This window comes from Marmota monax, unplaced genomic scaffold (assembly GCF_021218885.2).
Source record: "Marmota monax isolate L192 unplaced genomic scaffold, Marmota_monax_Labrador192_F-V1.1 WCK01_AAM20220418_F8-fsc00026, whole genome shotgun sequence".
Taxonomy (NCBI): domain Eukaryota; kingdom Metazoa; phylum Chordata; class Mammalia; order Rodentia; family Sciuridae; genus Marmota; species Marmota monax.
This window is the reverse complement of record NW_026693108.1, coordinates 10524263-10550818: the sequence shown is the minus strand read 5'-3', so window position 1 is coordinate 10550818 and position 26556 is coordinate 10524263. Positions and strand designations below refer to the sequence as shown.

General features: G+C 43.5%; 1 long non-coding RNA gene across 1 annotated transcript; it reads left to right on the top strand.

Annotated features, from left to right (window-relative positions):
• On the top strand, nt 1-26556 carry LOC131424574 (uncharacterized). The gene is made up of 3 exons (XR_009227855.1): nt 1-136; nt 23580-23819; nt 24732-26556. It is a non-coding gene; the product is annotated as an uncharacterized LOC131424574 (long non-coding RNA).

Sequence of the window (26556 nt, the reverse complement as noted above, 5' to 3'; positions counted from 1 at the left end):
TTCCCTCCAAGCCCGCTCTTTGTCCCTCAGTGAACATTAGTGGGTGTCTCAGCCCTGGTTTCTGGCACCCTACATGGAAAACCAAAGACCTCACAGTGGGGCCACCTCTGCAGACGGGGAGCCGACTCGGAGGCAGGTAGGAAGAACTGCTCCTGCTTGTTGTTGGTTTGCTGGGACCATGAGAGCAAGTGCCACAGGCTGGGCGTCACCCACAGAAGTGCACTTCCTCACAGTGCTGATGGCCCCGAGTCTGAGACGAAGAGGTCTGTTGGCCAGTCTGGTTTCCTCCGTCTCCGTGGCTTGCAGCTGACAGTCTTCTTACTGTGTCCTCATGTGGTCTTTTTTCTGTGTCTGTGGCATCTCATTTTGTGTCCATTTTCTTATGAGGATGGGGGCCACCCTAAAAGACTCATTTTAAGCTAATCACCTCTTTACAAGCCCTGTCTCCAGATACAGTCACTTTCCAAGGTACTGGGTATTGGAACTTCAACATGTGAATTTCGGGGGGAAACACTTCAGTTCATAACAGCCTCGTTTGCCAGGTCCGGCTGGTTTGGGAAGGAGTTTATTAATTCTAATGTGACTCCATTTCCTTCTTTCTTCACCCCGCCATTCAGAGTCTTGTTGGGGTGTTTCTACCTTGTACCTCTGAAAACCACAAGAAAAATAAAGTCTCTCTAGGACACATTTCTCCAAAGATGGCCCAGAGACCAACAGCTTCCTATCTCCTAGTGATATGAAAATTTAGGTTATTAACACAGATTCTAGGGCCACCTGAAACAGTATAAGTAGGAATCTCTTAGTGTTGGAGCCCAGGAATCTGCATCTTGACAAGAATTACCTCTGTAGTTGATTCTAAGGAACACTAACCTGTGAAGTTGTGCCACTCTCCACTGGAGATAACTGACTTCACAAAACTAACATTTAATGGGTGGACATTTTTTCTTTAATAAAAGTTGCAGGGAGAGGACAATGTGCTATGAGGGAGCTGTGCCTTGTTGATGTGGTTGGTAGGGATGGACCATCACTGAACCATTAACAAATAGCGCTGATTAGAAATTATGGTAGTCTAACTGCGGGAAATCCTATGAGGATGTGTGGAAAATGATAATTTAATGCACTATGTAGTTCTTCAGAAGAAAAATCAAAGAGCATAATTTCTCTAGACATCCTTTCTAAAGCCAGTAAGATATGTCTACATACACATGCACACCAGGACACACACACACACACAAAAAAAAAAAACCCACAGGCATCCCTCAGTATCAGAGGGTGCATCATCCTCAAAGAAAAGCAGGACAATGAAACGCCATGTCCTTGAAGACTCCCTTCCTGCTCCCAGACACCTAGCCCAGGTGTCTTCTAAGGTGTCAAGCTAAGGAACAGTGAGAACAAGGCTGGGATGGAAAGTCCAGAGACATACATCTTGAAGGGCTGGCTTTCTCTCATGCACCGTGGAGACGGGGGCAAGCCACTGTCATCTGTAGAAAGCTACTTTCTTGCATGTACGCCCGGACAGTTGCTCCTGGGGAACTGTCCCAGCAAACTAAGCAAGCTAACGCGGATGAGTGCTGCAACCGAGCATCTAACACCCCTCTCTCAGTGGTGACTAGAGTGGAACTGAGGGTACCATGGAAAGGATACCTGTCACTCAACCGGCTGTCACCAGACAGCATACCTGAGGTGGGCAGGAGATGCTGAGTGGCAAAGCAGTGAGGGACCTGCCAGCCTGTTGCAGTAGACCATCTCAACAAACCCTTCTGCCTCCTATGCTGTCTCCAGGTATTTTCTTCCATCTCTCAGAAACTGTCCCACTGCCCTGGGACAACTGGGCTGTGGATGTGATGGAGGGGGATTGGTTCCATGCCCCACCCCCCATGAATGCCCAAATCTGCCACTGTTCAAGTCCCTGGCATAATGTGGCCTAAGATTTGCATGAACCTATACACATCTGCTTGTCTACTTCAAATCTCTTCTAGATCACTTATCATATCTAATACCATGGAAATGCTGTGTAGATAGATGGCTGTTGTACCGAATAGTTTAGGGACTTGTGACAAGGAAAAAACTGTGTTCGTGTTCAGCATAGATGCAGTTTTTGGTGAATGTTTTCAGTTTGTTTGATTCAATATTTGGAGGTAGAGCTGCGGGAGGGGAGCATATTGAACGTCTGCAGGTCTTTCGGTGTCTCCCAACCTGTTCTCTAATATGAAAGCCACATGGCTGGTGTCCGCACTTCATATAAAATAGGGTGGTGAGCATCCTCAAATTGACTTCTGGGAAGGTCCCTGGAGTTGATGACCCTGTGCCCATCCCTAGCTGTGTATTCTGGATATCTCCTCTTGGACGGAGGTGTATCCAGTCCCAGCACAGGGACTCCCCTATCCCAAGCCACTCACCAGCGTCCTCCCTCAACTTCAGCTTCCCGTGTGTTTCCTCTTTCTCTATCTCCTCTTTAAATCACCCTCCATACTTCTTTCCTCCACTCTCTTTTCCTCTAATTACCAAGGCAAGACTGAAAATCTATGTCACTCCATCCTCATCCCAGACTGGGCTTTGGGCCTTCTTTGAATTAACAAAAAACAAAACAAAACAAAACAAAAAACCTGCTGTGTGTTTACTGAACACCCAGCAAGAGGCAGACACATTTGGGTGCCTGAGTTTCTCTTTAAGGAGTTTTGCTAAGGGAAACATTACCCTTCAGAACAAAGAACAGGTTGAGCCAGGTATGGTGGTGCATCCCTGTAATCCCAGTGGTTTGGGAGGCTGAGGATCGCAAGTTCTAGGCCAGCCTTAGCAATTTATCAAGACCACTCTGTTTCAAAGTAAAAAAATAAAATGGCCCGGTTAATATGGTTCAGTGGTTAAGCACCCCTGGGTTAAATTCCTAGTATCAAAACAACCCCCCTCCAAAAAAAAAAAACACACATTAAAATGTTCAACTGGAGACCTTCTTAAATTTGGGTGAAATCAAATTGTTAGGCAGAACCCTCTTCTCCATTTGTCAGAAGTATTTTTGCTTTTAGTATTTTTTTTTGTGGCAAAATACACACTGCATAAAATTTACCACTTTAACCATTTTTTCCATTGGACACTTCTGTGGCATTAAGTATATTCATAATGTTGTGCAGCCATCACCAGCTTCTGTTTCCAGAACATTCCACCATCCTACACTGAAACCATATGCCCATGGGACACTTACTTCCTCCTCCCCTCCCCTCAGCTCCTGGAGCAGCCTTTCTATTTTGCCTCTCAATGGATTCTGATACTTTAGGTAAGTGGAATGGTACATTCGCTCTTATTTCACTTAGCATGATGTTTCCAAGGTTTGACTATATTATAACATGTGCTGCAACTTCATTCCTTTTTAAGGCTGAATAACACTGTACTGTATGTATATGTCATATTTTTCTTGTTCATTTATCATTTGATGCACAATTGGGTGGTTTCTTTCTACCTTTTGGCTTTGTGATTAATGCTGCTCCAACATGAATGAGTAATTAATCATCTTTGTTTTAAACTAGAGTTGCTGGATCACAGGGTGATTGTGTCTGACTCCTGTTACACGTCTTTTTATCAGGCGTGGCTGGGTGGACATTGGCGCTGGTCTGGGAGTCAGGAGCCTGGGCTCTGCTCTGACTCAGGCACTTAGAACTCAGGCCAATCACCTAACCCTCCTCACATTCTTTCCTCTTCTGTTCTATAAAACAGAACATGGGCACCAAGATTCCTTCCAGTCCTAAGATGTAGGAAATGGGATGTAGAATCCTGATTTCTCAAAAGCCTCATCAAATCTAATTTCAAGACTGCTTGAATTACTGAATGCACAGTCTTAATTTTTACATCTGTCTCCAAAGCGATTCTCTGGCAACCCGCCATCTTTGGTGTAGAAAAGCGTAGCTACTAACTCCTTGGCACTGCAGCAATCATTCTGAGAGCTTCATCCATCCATCCACCCACCCATTTTAAAAGTCTAGATGTTGGAGGTGCAGAGGAGCATTACACAAATTCTATTCTCAAGAGTCTTGTGATCCAGTGGCAGAGGCAGGGGTGAATCTGTGCCCCTCAGAATTTGGGCCTAGAAAGCATTTTGGCCCAGAACTCACATGACAGATAGCCCCGAATGTCAGATTTCTGATGTCAAAGTTAAACATAGAGTGTCAGAAATCATGGACAGGATAGAAAGAAAATGATGCCACAAAAACTTAACCTTTTGTCTCATTACTACACCACACTTTGAAAGCATTATTTAATATTTTAAATAAGGGCTGTAATTATCTTGTGATTAGCCATATTATTTAATTATGAGTGTGCTAAGTGCACTAGTTTTCTACACGTAAATATTTGGCGTGCTGGGTGTGGTGGTGCATGCTTGTAATCCCATTGGTGCAGGAGGCTGAGGCAGGAGGATTGTGAGTTCAAAGCCAGCCTCAGCAAAAACGAGCCGCTAAGCAACTCGGTGAGACCTTGTCTCTAAATAGAACACAAAATAGGAATGGGATGTGGCTTCAGGGGTTGAGTGCCCCTGAGTTCAATCCCTGGTACCAAAAAAAAAAAAAAAAAAAAAAGGCATACCCTGCAATGTCAGCTGTCCTGGGTTTCAGATAAAATTGTTCTTGCCTGAATAGTGGCATTGTAAGGGTAAAAGAAATTGAAGTTAAAGTGTAAAAGACCGGGCATTGTAAAGTTTCTAAGCTGCAAGGCCTGAGTTAAAATGTAAAGGACCAGGTATTGTTAAGTTCCTATGCTACACGTAAAACCTGAAATTCCTGTAGCTGTTAAGACAATACTTGGAACCGCCCAGTAAATATTTCCCCTGACCGACCGGTTGTTTGATAACCTAGGACCCTGTGTGACTTTGCATGTAGACATCGCAGGGCCTAAACCAATCAGTTTGAATGTACCTCCCCCCTTAGAACTGACCTATCACTCCCGCCCGACCTGTTCCCGCCAATGAATGAACTAATCATGTTTAGGAGTTGTTGTTTGATTTTCCCGCGGTGTATGATGATTTGTTAAAGGAGACTGTGATGTATGTCAAGTCCCCGCCCGCCCCAAAAAGTGTACTTAAGCAGTGCTCAGCCCCTGCTCGGGGCTCTGGGCTGCTCTCCCTTCTTGAGTGAGCACGGAGCCCCAGCGCGCTGGATTGGATCCTCAATAAACCCTTTTTGCTGTTGCATGAGCCGCGGTCTCTTGGTGGTCTCTTCCTCCGACGTTCGCCGGACCCTTACAGCATCAAGAAAACAATATCCTTTTTGGGGTGGTGGTTCTGGGAAGTTAACCCCGGGGGACTCAACAACTGTCCACTCAGCTGGCCTGGCCTTGCTTCTCTGCGCCTGTGTGCGTGGGCAGTGACAGGAGGCTGGCTGAAACTCCTGAGTGGGGCTGCGACAGATGCTCAGGATTTGAGCAAGTGGAGGCGAGGGGCACAGAGGGACACCAGGGAGGGACGCAGGTGAGGCAGACGCGGCCATGAATGCATCACAGCCCCAGGGTCCTTTCCTTGCTCTTCTCCCCCACCCCACCTCCCAGCCCTCTGCACAGCTCTGAGCTCTGCCCCTTTGGCTAGCGGAGGACCTAGGACGGTGGGGTCCACTTGCCTCTTCACAGGGAGACGGAGCTCTTCCTCTCACTCCAGCTCTCCCTCAGCCGGGGCCAGGGACTGGCTGGCTTGGGTGTCTGGTGGCCTGCTTCCTTGGAGTCAGGACAAACCTCAGGGCTCCCTGTCCCCTCAGCCTGTTGCTTCCCTCTGTCACCTCCAGGGCCTTTGTCTGAATCACACATTTCCTTGCCCTTTCCCCTCCCTCATCCAGCATCTCCAGTAAGTCCCCTGCACTTGAAATGGCATCTCAGGGCCTCTGGGCACCCTGCCTGAGACTCTAGGAGTAGGTATGGGGACCAGAAATAGCTCCTGTTAACAGCCGTGATGACAGGGAAGCCAGTCAGACCACGGTGGCTTTGAACGCCGAGCAGGCCGGGTGGTGGTGCCCTATGCTGTGGGGAATGGCTGCCTGCCAGTGTTGGGACTGGGTGTCAGCCGCGCACCAGGGGATTACGGCAGAAATCAGAGTCGGGGAGACAGAGGCATAAGCTGGCTACACGGCAGCTATCTTCGTAATCCCGAGCACTGATGGCTGAAAAGAGGTTTGTAGGATGTGGCAGCAGGGGACAGGGCACATGTGAGAGGGATCGCGGGTGTCTTGGCACATGTGGAGACTGAAGCTGAGGGCCGGAGAGGAGGCACAGGCTGACATCGGGGCCTAAAATATGGGCAAGTGGGAGGCCATGTGCAGACACAGGGCACCCAGAGAGAAAGGCTGGTCCAGGAGGAAGGGGGTGAATCGGGTCTGCAATTGCAATCTGCCACACCGAGCGCACACATTTCCCCCTGAATTAATATTTCTTTCCCTCACATCCTTCTCGATTTATCTTTCAGGAGCAGACTGTCCTTTCCAAGTCACCGTCTTGCATAAGTCTTAGATCATTAGGGCTTAATTGGTGTTTGATCATTTTCAGGCTCAGCCCTTCAACATCAAGGGGGAATTTACAGGAGGAAAAAAAGAGATCTCATCACAATGACACCGAGCCCCACAGAGCCATGAGATAAGTCCCTTTCTGCATGTCCTTGAGTGGCGTGCAGATAACACCTCCAGCCCACAGCCAAAGCCGAGCGGATGGAGCTGTTAAATGGTAGCATTTGACAGTGGGGCTGAGCTCACTGTACACTTGGAAAATTAACTCTGTCCCTCACGATCCTCAGATAAACTAGTCATTCTGTGGAAGCAGAATGGGAGAGTTTTCAGGCCTAGAAGCTCTGAATGTCAGAGACACAATGTAACGCATGTATCAGATCGTTTTTTCTTACAGACACAATGCTCAGCTTTATTTGCCAGTGTTATCTGGGATTGCATTTTTGTTTTAAGATAATGAGTCTTTGTACTCAGAACAGAGAAACACTCAAAGGCACTCACTTTTAATTTAAACACAAGTTAAATGTACCATCTCCAAGTGGAGATTGCCTTTGTTGTTGCCTCCCCCCACACACACTGCTGACAGTGCATCTGGGGTTTATTGCTTTCTGAATTTACATGTATCTGGGTAGATGATGTTGCTGTACCATATCAAGAGTTCTGAGTAAGGAAAAATCTTGCACTTATTAAACAAGGACCAAACCACAAAAGGTAGGATGCCTTAATTAGTTTGATCATCCATGAACCTAGACTCCCCAATAATTTCGAGCATCGGTATGTTCTCAGCATTGTGCTGACCACTAACTGCTGGGGATACGCTGATGAGTCTGGAAGGTGTGGTCCCTACCATACAGGGACTTGCAGGCTACTCGGGGCTACAGATGTAAGAAACAGATCGTTTTGGTACAGTGTGCTGTGGGGCATGGATCTCAGCAGGCTGCGGGGCGGGGATCACATCTGGAGTGTGAAAGATTTCCAGTTCTTCTCAGCTCTCCTGTGTGTTTCAGTTGGATGGAGCACGCTTCACATCTGGCACTTTAAAAAAAGAGAAGATTCTTCAAAAAGTTAAATAAGAATTACTATATAACCCTGCAATTGCCAAGAGAAGTTAAGTCTACACAAAAACTTGTGCACCCAGGTTCATAGCAAAGTCATTCATACCAATCAAAATGTGCAAACATCCCCAATGTCCATCAGCTGATGAATAGAAAAGCAACATGGGATGTATCCATGTGGAATGTTATTCAGCCATGCAATGAAACAAAGTACTGGCTCATGCTACTTTTTTTTCCACAATAACTTTAATTATTTTATTTATTTATTTATTTTTTTTTTATGTGGTGCTGAAGATTGATCCCAGTACCTCACGAGTGCAAGGCAAGTGCTCTACTGCTGAGCTATAACCCAGCCCCTGGTTCATGCTACTTTGAAAGCATTATATGAAATGGAAGAAGGTGGTCACAAGAGGCTAAACATTGTATGATTCTATTTATGTCAAATATCCAGAATAGTCAAATACATAGAGAATATAGTTAAGTGGTTGCTAGGGGCTGGGGATAATAGGAATGGGAGCTGATTGCTCAATGAGATGATCCAAGTGTGTTGGAAAGACATTGCCCACTGGAAATATGGACTCAAAGACCTGTTCCTATTCTCAAGGATCCTGTAGTCATGAATGTAAACAGCAAGTGAATACATAAGTGGCCAGGACATATAGAAAAATAGAACTCTGACCACATCTGCAGCCACCAGCCCTCTGTGTATAATAGCCAGCCCAGGAAGACAGCCTGCTGGTGCATAAGTCAGACCTCTGGAAGTCGGACCACAATGTGTAGCAACTGGCCCAGAAACCAAGCAGTAAGCTCTCTAAAAATTGGCCCCAAATGACTGGGACTTAGTTTAAAACTGACAGCTTCTCTAATTTTTGTCCCTGCTTCCAACTTAGGATCAATCAGAGAAGGCCCCATAAGCTCCCTAACCTAGCCAGCTGCCCCAGTGACCCCAGGCCAGCAGCCTCCAAATGGTGCGTGCCTGGGGCTGACCCCCTTTTCCTCAATGTAAAACTCTCCCACTCCCCTGGCCTTTGAGTCTCTACCAAATCCAAGTGCCAGCGCTGATGGCCTGCCCTGTGCTGTTGCAAGTTCTGGGTGGTGGCCTTTGCCTTTCTCATCTGGTTGGGCTTTGTTTTCACCTAGAGAAGGCAGCATCAAAGGAGTACTAAAATACTTACAAATTCCACCCCATGTGTAAATAAAAGATGGAGTAATTCTTGTTAATTCATTACCAAGCAGTTGGTAAAGAAAGCCTTGCAGAGAAACAACCATGATGCATTTCTAAGTGATTCCTCTCTTATGTTCTTAGGCACCAAGGCTAAAATAATGTGTGGACAGCATTTGGACAGCCAAAGGAAACTGGCTGTCCTCCCCACCCCCACCGCCCTGGGGTATGCCATAGGAAGGCTGCCACGGCTAAGGTTTGCCTCCTGCCTAGCTCACGGTGCAGCGGGAAAGAGGGTCAGGACACTGAGACCTTGAAGCAACACTTTATTCGTGGCGCCATGGCCCAGAGGGATAATTCCCAAAGTCTGAGACTTGAGCACAGCAGGGTTTTTATTTTCATACATAAACAAGTTTGGGGGTACATCAAGGCAAGGGAGTTGGTGCGATTCTGTTGAAGGGAGCATTCTACATTCCTTATCTGGGTACATACTTGTCAACAGCCTTGGGGCTCTAACTAAGCCTAACGAGGGGATTGTTCTGTCCTGGCTGTTTTGTTTCCTGCCTCTGCTACTGCCCTTGTCTGTTAGCCAGTGTTAGCCACTGCAGACCTCTATGGTTAAAGTCAGTACACAGAGCTGCTGTGTGTTACTGTGCAAAACTACAGCCTGTCAGCTCTTAAACTGCCAAAGTTTTCATTTTGCTCTACCGCGATGGCATGGGTTTATTTAGATTTCAGGAATTCTCTGTTGGATGTGAGCATAAAAGTGCTTGGAGTAAAAAGGGCTGTGTCTTTTCATTGCTATGGGCTAATGAGTATTCTGAGATATTGTGCTTCTCAGCCTGATTTTCTCCCTTCAGCTTCTCATTCATGCAGATAGACTCTGAGATATATTGTCTCAGGAAAGGTTTGAGGTTGTCTGATTTATTTCTAGAACTAAGTCCTAGGTAAGGCTGTAGATCCCTGAAGGCTCTGCTTGGAGATCTGATGCCTGAGGAAAGTCAGGAGAGAGAAGTGCCACGGAGCTTCCCACTCTCCACCTGAGCTCTCCCCACCATGGAAGAAAGTTCAGGTGAGAAGAGCAGGGAATCTGAGGTCTTGGAGGAGGGAGTTTTGGGTTATAGCTTCCTGGAAGTACCCCATGGAGAAATGGCAGTGTCTACCCAGCTCATAGACAGATGGAGCCCGTGTAATTGGCAGGAATTAAGCCCTGTGGGACCATCAAGAAGAGGAAATCTCTGCAAAAAGCAAACTGATGCTTGTCCAGAGGGCTGGTCCCAAGCCTGTGGCAGGGTACGCATCATTGCACTCTGCCGCAGTCTGGCTGGGCACAAATCACCGAGCCGCCACAAAGCACTTGTATCTTCAAACAGGAAACTTTACTGCCTGAACTCCAACAGCACTCCACGCACACTCCCTGGGAACTCTCCCGAACGCCACCCACGCGGCCCCCAGGAACACCACACACCAACCGGAACTCCCTCCACTGGGCTGCGCCGCGCATTCACTCTCGGAACCCTGGGAGAACTCAAGGAGAACTCCAAAGTAGCTGGCGCCCAAGGCAGCAAGAGCCTCCTGATTACTGGTGTAAAGGTCTAATATACAATTGAATCAATCCAGCATCATCTTAATGGCTCGCCTCTCAACCATTACTTCTGGCAAAATGCCAGGGGCCATTCCGACTGGCTGTGGCTCTCAACAGCACTCTTGCCATAGCTTCAGGGAGCTGGCTGGAAACCTCTGAAAGCAATTAAGGCTAAGTTATCTATCAACCTGGCATTATCAGCAATGGGATCAGAGAACAAACTGATTTATACAAAGAAATGCATCATTTCTTGCACCTGAGTTTGTGGGCAGTGATTCATGAATGAACTTGATACTTAAACCCAGGTAACAAAAACAGGATGGTCAGAGAACTGGTTATCTCCCACTGAGGATGCAGGGTTTCAGGGTGGGCTGAATGTATGGCAACACATGTGATTTGGGGGGCTGGAAGGCCAGTAGGGGAGATAGGTCAGTTATCTAATCACCCACCAGAGGGTGTCAGGGAGCGTGTCATTTTCTAGTTACATATAGATTTATTTGCCCTTCTTCTCTTTATATATAGATCTAGCAGCTGTTCTTTGTGTCAGGATTCTGTCTGTGAATTGGGTGAGAAGTTAGAGAAATGCATTGAGTAGGAGATGAAATGAAGAGGAGGTTGGGAGGTATTAAATCTATATTATATAAATTCTTGGTGCTGTTTAGCTTTCTTGGCCTTAGAGAAAAGAGAGCTAGAGCATATCTCTTTGCAGAGTGAAATGTTTCAAAACAAGTGAGATTTGGGAGGACACACTGTCGATATCTACACGTTTCAAATGTGCCTTGATTAGAAGAATTTACTGGATCTCCAGCAGAAGAACGAACGGGTCCAGATGCCGACTAGCGACTTTGCAGCCTCTTAGTATTCCTGCTCCAGCTCTGGCAGAGTGTCATTGGTGGCATTCATGGGGGGAGAACAGATGTGGAGGGATGATTCTGGCAATTCTTCTGTCAGATCCTGAAGAAAGGTCAAGTGGAGGTCAGTAGACCTGGAGGGGAGATATGGGGGTGGCAGTCAGTTCCTGGGTCCCTGTACAATGGCATGCATGGCATCAGCCTGTGGGCATCAGCCTGTGGGCAAACTCTGGGGGGGAGGAGCTGATGGGTGATGATTGGAAAATCAGCATCTCAAATGAGTGCCCAGGTGGTAAGGAGATGTGAAATCCTGGCAGAACAGTGGATTCCAGTAAGGAATTCAGGGTGGAGGCAGATTCCATGCCTTAGTCCATCACAGGAGGGCATGGCCGTGTGCAGAGGGCTCTCCCAGGCACCACATTATGGATCTGTTCTGCAATAAGGAAACTGAGGGAGGACAGTAGACAGAACAGCCCCCTGAAGATGTCCACACCGTTATTCTTAGGGCCTGTGAATATGTTTCATGACATAGCAAAAGAGATTTTTATGGATCTGATTATAGTATTAGTTAATAATCAGTCAACATGAAGATAGGAGATCATCCTGGATCATGGCAGGTGCTGGGGAGACTAGGGAGCATACTGATGTGGTCACCTGAGTCCTTAAAGCAGAGGACTTGAAAGTCAGGGAGATGTAGTGTGAGAAGGACCCAGCAGGGCACTGAAGATGGAGGAGTACTGTGATGATGAATATGGGGTGGCCTCAGGTACCTTAGGTTCCAAGAGAGCTCAGTCCTACAGCCGGGTGGATGGGACTCTGCCAACAACCTCAGTGAGCTGAGACGAAGTCTCCCTAGAACCTCCAGATAAGAGCCAGGTCAGGCTGACCCTGATTTTGCTTCTGTGAGATCCAGAGCAAAGAAACAGGCTAACCTGCCCAGAATTTTTGCTTATGGACTGGGAGCTATAACTTTGTGTTATTTGAATCCACTGAGTTTGTAGCAATTTGTAATCACACCAGCAGGAGATGAATACAGGGCTCAAGGTGACATGTGAGGTCGTTCTGAATTCCAATGCGTGATGCCAGAGCAGGGGGCGAGGGTGACAGATACTGGGCTGTGAGTAGGGACATCAGTAGATCCACTGCCAAAGCAGAAACACCAGAAGAAAGCAGGGGGGTACAGTGACTCAGGGCTGGTGGTGGGATTCTTGCAGGCTCAGGACCGCCTCTAGCTCATAGCCTTGACCCTGGGCAGCAGGATCATACTGGCAGCACTTTGTGGATATGGCATTTGTCCTTGGTGGCAAAACTGTCATTCTACTTTTGTTCACTCCTGATTCCCACATTTGCCTGACCTGAGTCTAATTCTCTCGCAGTTAGTTAACACTGGCCCAACCCCCAGGAAGCTAGTTTGCAAAATAAAACATCCCATTAAGAAGGGAAGGGTTCCTTCATCCACTGACCTTGATCTAGCACTTTAGAAAATAAGAGCTGTCCCTTTTTTATCCCATGTGAAAGCAGTGTTGGGGAATCATGTGAAAAATCAATTTTTCCAGGAACAGAAGTATTAAGGTCGATATTGTTTTTATCTGAAAGAAAACTGTGATTTAGAAAAAAAAAAAGGGAGAGAGAAAGACAAGCCAATAGTCACCCTCCACTTTTTGTGAGGTCACTTTGAAATCCTTGAGATTCAAAGGTTCCGTGAGTTTTTGTAGTGGCCGCTTGTCGGGCAACTGATTAAGTTGGCGAAGGAGGACTGGAGGATCAAGGTGCTGAGTGCCTTCGCCTCACACTCTAAATACAGCCCATTGTTTCCTGGGGGGCCTGTTCACAGTGCAACCAGGGACCCCAGTTTCCGCTTTCAAAGGTTGAAGACATGGCTGTGTTCCCCAAGCAAAGCTTGCAACCTATCTCCAACCACACCTGCACACAATGGAGGGTGTCACTCCCAAAAGTGCTAATTTGTTAATTAGCTCAGGGAGTTGCTGTGGGGTTCCCACTGGGGCTGTCCTCAGCAGGTCTTCCAAGAACTCTTGGTGATCCAGAAGGAACATCCCTTCCTTAGCATGTGTGGGCATCTTTAGGGTGTTAGATATTATGCTCAAGGTTTTCTTGGTGAGTTCAATTCATGTTGTCTGTGGATGACCAAGGAGGTGGGGAAGGACAGCTGCATGTAGTACTGGAAACATCTATGAACCAGGGTCACTTTTCTGATATGATTCTATGGTGTATCAAGATTTTACTTGCCTAAAATTACCACCTCTTTTGAAATTTCTACCCTTTAGGTTTTATTTTAGCTAATTGTATGTTTGTTTATACATATAGATATGCATATGTAAGGGTCACATCACAGTCTTCTTTAACAAATCATCATACACCGCGGGAAAATCAAACAACAACTCCTAAACATGATTAGTTCATTCATTGGCGGGAACAGGTCGGGTGGGGGTGATTGGTTACTCCTAAGCGGGGTACACATTCAAACTGATTGGTTTAGGCCCTGCGATGCCTACGTGCAAGATCGCACAGGGCCCTAGGCTATTAATCAACTAAATGGCCAGTAGGGCGTTGTCTTAACTGCCTCAGGAATTTCAGGTTCTGGGTGTAACTCAGGCTTTGCAATTTAGAAGCAGCTTAGAAACTTTACCCTTTCACATACATGTATGGTTGTATTTATAACATCCACTTCCAAAGGACTTGAGGAGGCTACCTACATTCAAACAATAGCCAAAAGCCTTGTAATAGAAGAACAGAAGAAAAAAAATTTAAATCAGAAAATTTAGGCTAAGGACAAACATGAAAATTCAGAATGAAATGTACTCTGAGGGGCTGGGGATGTGGCTCAAGCGGTAGCACGCTCGCCTGGCATGCGTGCGGCCCGGGTTCGATCCTCAGCACCACATACAAACAAAGATGTTGTGTCTGACGAAAACTAAAAAAATAAATAAATATTAAAATTCTCTCTCTCTCTCCCTCTCTCTAAAAAAAAAAAAAAAAAAAAAAAAGAAATGTACTCTGAGTTTTCTGGGGGCAAAGGAGAAAATTAAAATAAAACAGAACAAGAAGTAGTATAGGCCACAGAGTTCTTATGGGGAATAAGAAGAGAATGCCCATTTCTTGCAGAAGGACAAGAATTCCCACCAACAGAATCCTTTAGGGAGGTTATCTGGGAGGTCATAGGGAGGCCAAGAGCTTAGCTGTGGCCTCTTTTTGGACGTTCTGCCTGCAAGTTCTGCTCACTTGGGAATGTGGAGAAAGTGCTGGGCAGAGAGGGCAGCCAGCCTCTCTAGAGAGGCCAGCAGCCATGGCCCTGGTGGGGGTCAGTATGGGGGCCCAGGGAGAACATCCAAGTCAGGTGGGAAGCCTAAGAAATGTCATTTTTTTTTCCTTCCCCAGAGATTGATGTCCTGTTTAATTCAAGAGCTTTTTAGCTGAGTATTTTTAAATTTCCAGGTGAAAATATTTAGGGGCTAAAGACTATATCATGGGCAGTGAATAGGAACAGTGTGATATTATTTTTCTTTGAAAAATAATATTTGGCCTATTATTAACCCAATTTTTCAAAATATAAGGTGGTTGTTTAGAAAGAACATATATCTTCTGCTTTGATGATTCCTAAAAAAAAATGCACTTGTTTACCCCCATTCATTGTGCCAATAAACCTGTATGTAGTATTTATTTATTTATTTATTCTTTACTCTTTATTTTCTTCTTTATTTCTGGTTGGATTGAAGAATACATTTCAAAGAAGTGTATCAGGACAGTTATCTTCGCATTTTCACTCTAAAAGAAATTTTTTGCAAACATACTACTCCCATACTACTGCACAGTTTTAAAATTGGTATTTAAAAATAGTCACTGTAAGTTTAAATAGTTACTAATAGAAAGTGATTTCTAATAGTAAATATGTCATGTTTCAGTTGTGGTTGTTGAATAGAGAGAGGTCAGTGAGAGATTCATTCAAATTCAAATTCACCCAAATCTGGTTCCTGAATTCAAATGACATGAGCTTGGATAGGGAGTTATCTTGAAATTTAAAAAAAACACAACAACCATAAATAGGAGTTTGTTGTCTTCACATTCTGGAGAGAGGTGGTTGGTTACACCAGCTGCTCAAGGTGCCAAGCAGGGTGCTGGCTCTTGTATCTGGAGGTTGGTTACATACACCTTCATGCCCTGTGGGCAACCCTGCTCTAATCCCCTATTGGATGTGTGAGTACCTCTTTCCTCATTCCACTGTAAACAATATACATTATAAACCTTCAGGAAACATTCCACTTTGATGAGCAAAAGATTTATATACTGTGTTCATTTGCATTTCTCTGGGTAGTAATGAAATTGCATAATGTTTCACGTTTGCTGACTATCCGCAGGATGCCCTCTGCGAATTGCCTGGTTGTAAATTTCGTCCACATTTTCTATATAGTAGTTAAAGTACAAGTGACAGAGTGAGAAAAATATTTGAAAGATAAATAACGATAAGATATCCATAATACGTAAAGGCTATGTTGACATTTTTAATAATGGTGCTATTAAATTACAACTCCCAGAAAAGTGAATAAAGCATTAAGTATACAGCCATGGGTTTCCACAGTGAACAGGTCTGCATAACAATACTCGGAGTGAGAAAGAAAGCATCACCAGGCTCCCAGAAGCCTCTTGTCTTCCTTCCAGTCATTGCCAGTGCCATCCAAGGGTAACCATCCAACTGGGCTTCTATACCACTAAGTAGTTTGCTTATTTTTGAACTTTATATTGTGAAACACTCATTGTGCTCTGTTTCCAACTTTTCTGAAACTGGTGTGGTAGGATATCCACACACACAATAGATTACAGGAAGCAGGTTTGTTGTTTACAGATAGGCAGCAAGGGATGAAGAAGCCAGGGATTCATTGTGAGTGGCCCCCCGCCCCCATCCTCCCAAGGCTCAGGAAAGCTCCCAAGGTGGGCAGAGCCTTGCCTGCTCATGCTCCATAGGCATGACAACTAAGGGACCCTGAAAAGTAGCCTGCCCTGGTCTTTACTCCTTGGGATGGACTCATTGGACTAAATTGTCAAAAGGCATTCGATTTCTATTGGTGGCAGGGACTGGAATGGACCCTGGTCTTTGGCCAACTTCCCCTTCTCAGGACACCACATTCCCAGCACAAGCTACAGTTATCCTTGAGAACCATTAGCAAGGAAAGGAGGAAAACTGGTCAGTTGATGGTCACCTGCAGAACCATCCCACCTGTCTAAAGGGGTTACCTGTTAATTATACAATATCAGTTGGTGAGATTCAATTGCATCAACATTAAAGTAAATCTGTTAATTATACTTTTGAATTTATTCAGTGAAACCTAAATATGATGATTTGATGAGTATTATTATTTTTTTTTTGTAAGTGTAGGCACCAATAAATCTTTCCTGAGCACTGGAAAATGTATTAGTTTGTTTTTCTCCATTCCACTTCTCCCATAGAATTATATCCTATACATATAATTCTATGCTTGAAAGCATTTATTGCTCACTCTATTTTGTTTGATCAATTATGTTGTAATTTAAGTTATAACTAAATATAGCATAAACGTCTTGTCCGTAAGAGCCTGATATTCATAGGAAACCAAATTTCCAATTAATCGTCCATTTGCAAACAAATACTTTTTGAGCATTGATTGAAAATATATTACAAATCTTAGTGAGCAATTATTAAACTTAAAACTACATGTGACTGGAATTATTTCTTAATCGTTGTGATGGGCAGAATACTGGCTACCTGAACTTGTGCCTGTCTTATTAATGTGTGGAAACTCTGTGTATGACAGGTTATATGGCAAAGTGGAGTTAAGGCTTCAGGTGAAAAGGGTAGTCTGGACTACCTAGGTAAGTCTGATAAAATCACAAGGGTCCTGATAAGTGGAAGAGAAGGCTGAGGAGGGAGAACTGGAAAGACACAGCATGAGAAGTACTAGGCCTGATGCCTCTTATTGGGCCATGACTGAAGGAGTCGGGGCTGGCCCTAGAAACTGGGAAAGGAAGGAAATGGATTGTCTCCTGGAGACTCCAGAAGGATCACAGCCCTGCAGGCACCTAGATTTTACTGTGGTGAGACCCATTTCAGACTTCTGGTCTCCATAAATATATGATGATAAGTTTGCCTTGTTTCAAGCAATTTTGTAGTAATTTTTTACAGCAGCAATAAGAAGCTAATACAATAATTGAGTCTGGTATGTTGTGAAAATGAGATAGGGTGCAATATCAATTTTACTTTACATTTTAAATAGAAAACTAAATGTTTTTGTGAGATTAACCACTATGAGGAGTGACTCTGGAATAAAAATGATTTGCTGAAAGAACTTTACAGTTGCCTCGATCTGCAGGAAATCGTGTAAAAATTTTATCTGTAGGTTTTGTCAGAAATATCTTTAAAAATGTAGTATTTCCAAAATAATTCTAGTTACATTAAAAATGTAACTAGAATCACATCACCAGCTCTTACTGCCTTTGCTATTTATACATTTCTCTATGTACTAAAATATCCCAGGCATGAGTACTGAGAACAGCTGAAAAGAACTGTTTACATTTAAGAATATGGAAGAAGTTACATTTTTGCATGTAATTAAATTAAGTTACAAAAATCTTTTTTGCTTGGTCCTCCTGAGAACTCTTCCTTTGAATAGAAACATTCTTCGACAATGGTCCAGGATAATAGAAGCAATGAGATAAATGGAAAAAAAAAATTAAATCTCATCATTTCACTTCACTCCAGATCTGAACTCAGAACATTGTCAATGAGGCTCAGAATTCCTACTTTCTAATGATAGAATAATTAAGAGAGACACAGGAAAGACACAGTGCCCTGTGGGGGTGCTCATTGGCATCATATACCATGAAGTCTTTTTTTGGGAGGTCTTTCTGATTGGGTAACCACCCAGGTGAGGCAGCTGCAGTCAGCAATTCTCCAGAGAAGGGCCCATGAACCTTCAAAACCAGTTCCCACAGTGTCCAGGGTGGACATTCAGACTGAAGAGGAGTCTCAGCAGGGTTCCCAGGGTGTCTGCTACAGTCTGTCTCCTGTAAACGGGATAGAGTTGATGCGTGCTTGTGCGCCTACGTGAGTGCTTTAGCACACAGCTGGATACTGTTTTAATACCCTCTTGGGGTCAACACACTTTTCCTCTACCATCTCAGCATTAGTGGCTGGCAGCCTGTGAGTTAAACTAACAAAATATGGATTGACAGGAGTCAATGTGTGTGTGTATATGTATATATACACACACACTAGTGTGTACATATACCACACACACACACACACACACACACACATATAAGTGTGTATATATACATATTCTCATAAGATTTGCCACACAATGGTGGTGGGAAATTCTTACTCATGTTGAGGTGAAATAAGTGGAACTCAAAGGAGTGGTCAGGCAGCAGGGCCTGTATATAGGATTTAACAAAAGGAAGGAGGTTTGAGCTTTAAGAGACAACACATTGTGGGGAGATGACTAAGATACACATGGAGTGGAGGGAACTAATGGAAGGGAAGTTATTTTATTGAGGCGTATTTACTCGGGACAGCTCTCTGGGTCTGCTGACAGGTTTCGCTCTTCTTCCGGATCTGGGCTCACCTTTTTTGAAGGAAAATGTATGTCCTGCTTTTTGGTAGATAAAGAGAACTCTTCCTGTGTCTGTTGATTCTCAATTGCTTTTAGCTCAAAATAATCTTTATGCCAAAGTGCCGTATTTGGGGAGGCATAATCTGATCTCCTTCAATGCTGGTTTAACCTGAATGCTCCTTCACCTCTCGTAGTTTCCAACAGCAAATCTTGTCATCCTTCTCCTAAAAATATCCTCCAGTTCCAGAATGTGTGGCTTGTTTCCACAAATACTCCCCCAATCTCAGCCCCTTTAACATGTTGCAGTAGCCTCCAGGTCAACCAACCCACATCATATGTCTGCCCTTTATCCTGCTTTTTTTCTTTGTAGAATGGCACCTGTGGCTGAAATTACATTATACGACCATTGGCATTTGATTTGTTTCTTTACTGAAGTGTAAACTTCACAGGAACCATTAATTACTGGGTTCCTACTGCCTTTAATAAGGCCTGCCACAAAGTTTGAATGAACTAAACATGACGTTGAGTGAACCAAAAAAACATGTACTTTAGCCACATCTATTCAGTTCGCTGCTATGGACTGATTCCTGCCTTCTGAACTTCGTTCTCCTATCCTCCCAGTACCTTTCACTGGGTCGGTCAGCCCTTCGTTTAAAATTTTCTCTTATAAGTCTGAGAGTTTACACATTTTACATCTAATCTTCTAATGCTTACCTGTAAATACTGAATATTGTCTGGAGTCCATTATTATCTAGAATGAATAGCATCATCTGGAATTATCTTTCCTCTCTTTCCTCCTCAGCCTGAGAACTCTATTGCCCTCTGAGTTCCTCTCACTTGCCTCTGTGGATGATTTAATTTAAATTTTAAATATTTAATATTTATCTTAATGCAATTGTAAGTTTTTTGCTATTGTGTGACTCATTGTCTTATACATCTCACCTCTTTCTTCCTCTTTTACCTCTACCCTTAATTCTCACAGGGATTTACCACCACCATTGTGTGGCAAATTTTATGAGAATATGTATATATACACACTTATATGTGTGTGTGTGTGTGTGTGGTATATGTACACACTAGTGTGTGTGTATATATACATATACACACACACATATATAAATGTCTTTATTTTAAAGCGGATGTAAAAAAAATAAGATAAAGCAGATGTCAGCAAGCTTTTTAAAAATGACCCCAGTAGTAAATATTTTGAGCCATGTGGTCTCAGCTGTGTGGATGAAACCCCCAAACAACCACAGTTCACCAAAGCAGATGAATGAATGGACATGACTGTGTTCCAACACAATCTTATTTGTAAAAGCAGCATGCTGGTCCACTGGCTAGTTTTTGCTGACCCGTTTAACCATGTAGTTTGTGTCTGGGTATAAAGTTTTAGGTTCAAAGTTATTTTTCTTAGATATGGAAAATACTTGCTCCAAGTTCTTCCTGTATCTGCTGCTGTTTTCAAGAAGCTTGAGGTCTGTCTGATTCTTTTTTCTTTTGTAGATAAACAGTGTATTCCTTCCTGGAAGGTTTTAGAATTTTTTTTTTTTTAAATTTTTGTGATGAAATTTCTTTATGGATTTTCAACTGTCAGCTCCTCCAAATGTCTATCAAAAACCAACCTTTTGATAAGGCAAAGCTACGTTTACTAAACTTCCTGCAGCAGGGATACCATCACCTTGAGAGAATCTTAGCTGGGGTCTCTGGGGGGGATGTTTAGGGGTGCTGGGTCAGGACACCTGGAGCTTCAGACAAGCCTGTCCTGGTGGGGGAAGTCCAGGGGATAGGGCAAAATTTATAATTCAAAGTTTGGGTTTGGAGGACCCAGTGAAGCGAGGTGCACCAAGCAAATATTGACATGCAAACCTTTTGATAAATGATCTTTTTGCCCAGATGAAAGCATCATTGTCCTTCGAGGGAAATTATTTGTCTAGATGCACAAACTATTTGCTCAGACAAATTGGTTTGCAGGAATTTCCTGAAACCAACAGCAGTTATTTGTTGACTTATGGGTTTATCTTTCTGGGAAAGGATTTCTAAGAGCAAATAATTAAGGCATGTTGAAATAGGTGGCCTTTGTCCTTGGCCCTAATGTTTAAGCCATGTGGAAATGGATGTTTTTTTAATTCTTGATTTTGTCTGAATAATTAGTAATATATTTTTTAATCCTGCTGGGTACTGATGGCTTCTTTCAGAGACCCAATGTATCACTTGAGCTTTGGACACGTCCAATTATTTCTTTAAGTTTCATTTACTTTTCATTTTTCTTTAGGCCCTTCTTTTGTAATTCTTGGTATGTGGATGCTAGAACTACATTTGCTCTATAATTTTTAAATTTCTGGTCCTTTTGAGCAAATTCCATGCCTCCATTTTCTAATTGATTTGATCCTCAGCTGAGGCATTTCTGTTTTTCCACAGAAATGTTGAGCTTTCAATTTTAACCATTAAAAAATTAATGCCCACTAATTTCGATTGGTTCTTTCTGTCTATTCTTGTGATTGCCCACATTATTTCCTTAAATCTTTAAAGACACTTATTATATATTTTTAAAGAAGAATCCCTTCTATGCACCAATCTGTTCCATTGGTTGAAATTTAATTTTTTCTTTTTTTCCTACCATATGGTGCTGGCTCTCCTTACACATTTAAGTCTGACTATGTCCATTAGTGTTAAGATTCCCTGCTAGGTGATGTTACAGGGATTTATGCAGCTGGATTAGGGAGGGGAGGGGAACTGTCACTGTAGCTCATGCTTCACACCAGCTTGAGTGTATGGATCTGTGAAGTTGCACATCTTCAAGGCATGTCCAGGACACTGCCCTGTGTCTCTTGCTCCCAGAGCCCTGTCCACACACCCTTACATCCCTGAGAAGTGCTGCAGGCTCTGCCCAGGGGCTACTGGCCTGCTGTTCTCACCTTGGCCCCCAGAGATTCTCCTCCTCCTTCTGGATCCAGCCTGCTGCTCTGGTGCACCCCTGAGCTTGCCGCAGAATCCTCCCACAGTCATCCTTGGGCGGTGGTTTTCCCTCTTTCATTGATTCTTGCCTGCTTTCTAACGTTGAGGGATTCTGTGTAGTTTCTGGTTCATCCTGTTTGCTTTCTTTCTAATCATGAATTTGCCCTTAAGTGTTTCATTTTTTATATCTTTCTAATGAGTTCTATGCATTTCAGGGAGAGGAAATTGGCAATGTGTTATGAGATGTCTGTCAGGCCTCCATCCTACATGGAAAGCATTTCACCATTTTCCACCATTGCAAAACGAGTTGTGTGTTCGGGGGTTGGGGGTGGGGATCATGTGCAGGAATAGTTATCCTGGGAGCTGATCCGTGCTTACCCCTGAGAAGTCCACTGTCAAGGCCTATTGCAGGTTCTACTGCTTCTGTACCCCAATAAGTACAGAAATTGTAGACATTGATGTACCCTGTGCCAGGGCTCAATCTCTGTAGGCACAACTGGCAGTTCTCAGCAACCCCTGAGATCTAACCACCTTCCTTGGTCATTATGAGGGATGTGGTGGTGGGCTGTAAGCTTTTGCATACACCCCACTTTCATTTGCTAATTTAGGGGATTCTCCTTATTGATTCCTTTTCATTCTTTCTGTGGCCCCTGCTTTCCCCCAAATGCCGTATTTTTTCTCCTTTCCATCCTTAGGAGGTAACCTCCAAAAGAGTGATAGGGTTCCAAAGAGTTGACTGCCTCTAGCTGAACAAAAGCTTTCTTGGAGCGGGCAAGGAAAAATCCAACCAAAACCACAAATGGCTTTCATGGTCAGTTTGGTTATTAGCCTAAATGTCTCAGTGTCCTTTCTGAAGCCTCCTCCACCATAGGGGCTGTGTACTGGACCTCCTCACATCCTGTTTAAGGTTCCCCCAGACACCCCACCACCATGGGAGGAGTGTAAAGTAGCACAGCCAGAAAAGCACTTGGGATGCCCTCTGGAAGACACAATCTGGCAAAGGCTGCCCTTTGGCCACAATAGTTCACCTTCTTTTCACCTGCGAAATATATTTTCTCCCTCCCTAAGAACTCTCACATCAGATCTACAGCATTGCCAAGGAGGGGCTTGAGTGAGGGAGATTTTGCCTTCCATAGACATTACCTTCCTCCTGAAACCTATCATAATCAACAATTAAGCAGCTTCCAGACAAGCCTCCAGTCTCCATCAGCAGCCCCAGAGAGGTCCCCAAGTAAACAGACGATCTAATCCCCCTCTGTGCTTGCTGAGGAAGTGTTCTCCAAGATTCATTGCTAGGCTTCCTTTAAGCCCTTTGTTCCTCTTTTGTATAGCCTCTGGGTCTGCCACTGTGCAGCAGTGAGAACAAACCCAACTTAATATCTTTATAAATTATCTTTCCACGGTATACACTGGAAACAAATATGTTAACACCCATATCTGTTATATGCAAGTGGTGAGGTTTTTGGTAGTTCTTTTGTTTTCCTTTTTTTTCCCGAATATTCTGAACATTCTAAAGTTTCAATTTTCTACAATGTACAGTGTAGAAAACCACCTACAGACAGCTCCCATGTCAGACACCATGGATTGCCTGCCCAGGACTCATTCTCTCTCTTCCTCTTTCTTCCTTACCGGCTGTGCTCTCCTCTGGGCCCTGGGGATTTACCCCTACATACAAGACTACTGCCTTCTGGCTCCTAGTTGGGTTTGGCTAATGGGGGCAACTGGTGAGAGATCAGTGGGCGGAAGGGGAGAGTGTTTGGGGTATTTCTTCCTCTATTCCTTCCATACCGTCACTCTTGGTGGCCACCTGCCTGATAGGTGCAGTGCTTGCTGGGCAGGGTGCCCTCCTGACTCCAGGTTTTCTGTGTTCAATTAGCCATTTGTGTCTCTTCTCCTGTAGGTCAACGGGTGGTGACAGCTCCTCACTGCTCCTCTTCCTGCGTGTCTTCAAGATGCTCATACCTCTGCAAATAATCCCTGCATTAAATTCTCTCCATCATTCATCAGACTCCTGGCTGACTCACCAAAGAAGAGCTGTGTGATATTACACAAGTCCCTTACCTCTTGGGCGTCCATTCATTTATTTGCAAAATAATGGATTTGGACCAGACTGGTGTTTCTCAAACTCAGTTCCATATTGGTAAGCATTTTTGAAAAGGGATTCTATCTTTGTTTTCTGTGAGTGGGAATGTAAAACCATGCAGCTACCACGGAAAACAGTTCCTAAAAGATTAGAAATAGAATTACCATAGGATTTATAATTCCACTTCTGAGTGCATATTGAAAAAAAAATGAAAAGCAGGGTTCTGAAAAGATATTTGTACACCGGGGTTCCTAGAAGCATTACTCACAGTAGCCAAGAAGCAGAAACAACTCAAGTGTCCATCGGTGAATGAGTGGATAAGCCAAATGGGGTGCATCTGTGTGATGGATCACCATTCAGCCTTAGAGAGGAAGGAAATTCCGACAGGTGCTGCATCACCGATGACCTTGTGGACAAGAGGCTGAGTGAAATGAGCCAGTCACAGAAAGATATATGTTACACGACTTCACTTCTATTAAATATCTCGAGTAGTGGAATTCATGGGGACAGTAGAGCAGTGGTTGGCTCAGGGGGAGGGAAACAGGGAGTTAGCATCTGACAGAGTTTCAGTTTTGCAATATGAACACAATCTGGAGGCTGATGAACAACAATGTGAGTAGAACGCTAAATGTCAGTGCACACTAAAAATGATTTAAGAGGGCAAATTTTATGTTAAATGTATTTTATTACAATTAAATATATATTTTTTTCAGGTTTCCATTTCAGAAAAAGGGGAAGGGAGTCTTATGGTTACATTAGGCTTGGAAAAGGTAGATTCTATATGAATAAAGAAAACCTTCCTCACCTCTGTACAAAAACATTTCTAAATTGATCTTGGAGTTTTGGCAGAAAGAAGGTCATCTCTAGGGTCCATTTGTGGTTCTATGGCCTCTGACTTCTTTCTCTGAAGAGTCAACCCCAGTCACAGCCATTTCTGACATTTACTTGCTGGCTTTTTTCTGATCACAGGGGTTCTCGCTGCCAGAGACATGTCCGGACGGTGAGATGGGAAAGAATCTTTCTCAGTGACCAGAATCCTGGCCAACAGCCTTTGGAGGCCAGAGCAAGCTGCGTTTATTTCCTGGACTCTTGAGTATTGGGTGGAAGAGGTAGAATGGCGTATTTGAAGGTGATTGTGTGTGAATGGGTTTCAGTTCTTTTCAACAACAACATTCAACGTGGATCAAAGTGCAGAAAAAATATGCCTCCGAAAGCTGTTTAAATTCCCATTTTTCTTTTTGTAATTATGTTTGTTGCACTAAGAATCTGACTGCAAAGATCTGATATAGATCTTGTTTAGTCAAGTAGTACACAGATACTTTGTCTTTCTAGATTTCCTTCTAAAGGTAATTATTGGTAGTGAGGAAGAACCATCATAGATTTATCTTTAAGGAGATTAATAAGAATAGAAAATGTCAGAATCATACTTTTTATTTTATTCAGATGGAAAAAGATACTTGAACTAAAATAAATACTTGTGCCACTGGATTCCTAGCATTCATTTATCCTGTTTGTAAGGAAATCTGACTGTAGTACGGACACCCAGCACTTTTTCTTTGACTTTCTCCCATCCCAGGGTCTAGAAAGGAGGGTTCCTGGCCTATGTAGATGACCCTCTTCTAACTACCAAAGAAAACAGAAAAGCATGAGGGAGACATTTTCATTCCCTAAATGTTGTGCTGGAGGTTCTGATGTTTGGGGCTGATGTTAGCAGCCACTTTACAGATAAAAGGAAAAAGTCAAGCTCCTCACGGAGTGGTTGACCCAGTGTCCTCTTGGGATCAGCTCTAAAACCACGGTGTTCAGATTCCTTAATATGTATGATAACTAAATGCCACATTTCAATGAATTAAATTTGCGGATGTTTGTTGAGTGCCTATAATCTGTTAGCCACTGTTTTAAATCCCTTAAAAACATCAATTAACAAAGATCCTTGCCTTCCTAGAGCTACATACTAGCTGCTAGTTGTCATTACCTACTGCCTGCAGTTGAAACCTTTTCCGAATATCCGTGGTATAATTTGAACTTTTATGGTTTGGGTGCAGTGGTGTGCTGGAGCTGACTCCTACCAGCTTGCAAGAATTGATAAATGTTTAGGATTTTTTTTTTCTTTAAACACAGCAGCTTGGTTAAGTTGTATACATGTGTAATTGAATTATATTAAAAGTAGTCAAACTTAGCATTTCCAACTTATTTATCAGTTGACCTTTTGAAGTTATTTGCATGTATTGTGTTTGTATGATGCAGATAGTATGTAATGGGTCACTCCTGTGCCTCTCTTCCCAAGTTCATATTCTATGACATCACTTTGGCATCTTGTAGCCAACCATGGTGGGAATATTTAAGTCACGGAAACTGACAACTGCTACAGATCAAAGGGCTTGGTTTATTGTTCTGATGAGGGTCTAGATTTAAGAATGAAATGGAGAAAATGTTAATCCAGATTAAATTTAAAATATTGTTGTGTCTGTGACCATTATATTCTGAATGGTCAAAAATGTGAGGAAATATTCTTCCAGCATTGAAATACTATTATGTAAATCAGCAAAGAAGTTGCTGACATCATGAGGATCAAGTGATGCTCTGACATTATCTTCATGGTTTCACCTTTACCCAGCTCATCAAGTTCAACAAAACATCTACCAACATTCTTACTAAAACTACACTCATAGATCTGGTGCGGACACAAGAGCTTGACAAAAATCAAGGAGTGCGTTTCGTGAGAATCTATTGGCTGTATTGATTTATAGTTTACAATATTGTACACTTTTTTTTATAATTTGTAAATTTTGTG